Here is a 1,945-nt window from a genome sequence, read left to right on the forward strand (position 1 = left end):
AGGGTGGGTGGGTGTGTGTTTGTGTATGTATGTGTGTGTGTCTGTGTGTGTACTTGTGTTTGTGCGCCAGTGTGTGAGTGTATGTGAGTGTGTGTGTGTGTACGTGAGTGTGTATGTGCGTGTGTGTGCAAGGCTGTGTGAGTGTGTGTGTGTGTGTCAGTGTGTGTGTGTGTGTTTCAGTGTGTGTGTGTGTGTGTGTGTGTGTGTGTGTACTTATTTGTGTGTGAATGTGCGTGTGTGTTTATGTGTGTGTGTCTGTGTGTATGTGCAAAAGAGCGAGCGAGAGAGAGAGAGAGAGAGAGAGAGAGAGAGAGAGAGAGAGAGAGAGAGAGAGAGAGATACGGGGCAATGAAGTGTTAGTTCGAGTTGTAACAAAAGACTGCTATTATTGATGTGACAACGATAGATAAAGCAGTTGTAGTTTTTTTAAATCTCCTTTTCTCGCCATAGTTTTTGTCCTATCTTTTCTGCCGTGAGAACTGCACTATAAGGGAATTTTTTGTCTAAAACTAGACCCCATCCCGCTATAAAAGAATTGGGGACATCTACGTTTGATCATTCTACTCAGAACAGCTATAATCATGGTGAGTACAGACAGAAGTTGTAGATGTCCTCCGCGTCTCTGTTGTGTAGATAAAGGAAAAGTCTGTTGCATAGAGACAGGAAATAACTACTGTTCTATATATGGAAGGGAAAAGTCTATTGTATACAGAAAAGAAGTCTGTTCTATAGAATAAAGAAACGTTTGTTGTATAGAGAAAGGAAGTCTGTTCTATAGAGAAAGGAAGTCTGTTGTATACAGAAAGGAAACGTCAGTTAGGTGCCTACTCTGAACTCTGAACTAGGCTGAACCATGGAAGAAGGTCAAAGTCTTTTTAAGAAAAACAAAGATAGCTCTGGGAGGCCAAAGTCTGCCTACACAAATCAAGCTGGCAAACTTTTTTACTTTTTACTTTTTCATCCTCTGTTGCTGTTAATCGTCGAGGGGAGATACAGTTTTCCCATGGTAGGCCAGCTCCGCAGCTCTTTTAGTTGTGATGTTATGTTTTGTTAGGGTTTCCTTGACACCCTCGATCACTCTTTTGCGTGGCCTTCCTTTTCCTTTATAGCCTGAGTGCTTGGTGTTGTAGGCTCTCGAGGCAGGTTGGCCTGGTGACATACGTAACAGGTGACCAAATCATTTTATTCTCTGTCTTTCTATGTAATGCAGGCAGGATTCAATGCTCTTACTTCTTCATTTCTCTGCCTGTCTCGTCTAGTGATGTTACGGGTTTTGCGGAGACATTTTATTTCGCATGCAGCTATTTTACTTTCATGGGTTTTATTTAATGTCCAGGTCTGGCACTGGTAGCATAATGTTGGTATGTATTAATATTGAGATGATAACCATAGAAGAAGTTCAGTCTTTTTAAGAGGAACAAAGATTGCAGTGGGAGGCCAAAGTCTGCCTATACAAATCAGGTTGGCATAAAAGCTGCAAAATCAAAATCTTTAAAAAGAACGTTGCAACAGAAGCTACTGCACATTTCCACAGTGCCCTATAAGAGAGGCGCACTGGCCGTGAAGATAATGAAGTCATTGATTAAAGACGCTTACGATCATGTTGAGTGAAGAATCTAACTCATGTACAGTGGAGTCCACCTAAGGTGAACACGCTTAATTTGAACAATCGGTTAAAGTGAACGATATTATGCGGTCCCGATTGAAACTCTATTTGTTTAAGTAAAATAAAAACAGTGGATAAAATAAACCGGTTTCATTGGCAAATCGGTTAAAGTGAACCCTGAAATTAGTGAAAGCGAAGAAGGGACCGACCTTGCTACCGTCTCCATGCTGTGAAAATAACATTCTTATTGTCTCAGATATCGGCAGATAAACCCCAGCTCAGCGTTGGCAACGACAATCATAAAGAAAGAGCTCTCGTTTAGGCTCTCCCACTGTGTTG

General features: G+C 41.4%; 1 protein-coding gene across 1 annotated transcript in view; it reads left to right on the plus strand.

The window, feature by feature from the left end:
• The window catches only part of LOC118478448, a 19,909-nt gene that overhangs the window by 16,457 nt on the left and 1,507 nt on the right, over nucleotides 1–1,945 (plus strand). The window lies entirely within an intron of this gene.

This window comes from Aplysia californica, unplaced genomic scaffold (genome assembly GCF_000002075.1).
Source record: "Aplysia californica isolate F4 #8 unplaced genomic scaffold, AplCal3.0 scaffold00571, whole genome shotgun sequence".
NCBI classification, from domain to species: Eukaryota; Metazoa; Mollusca; class Gastropoda; order Aplysiida; family Aplysiidae; genus Aplysia; species Aplysia californica.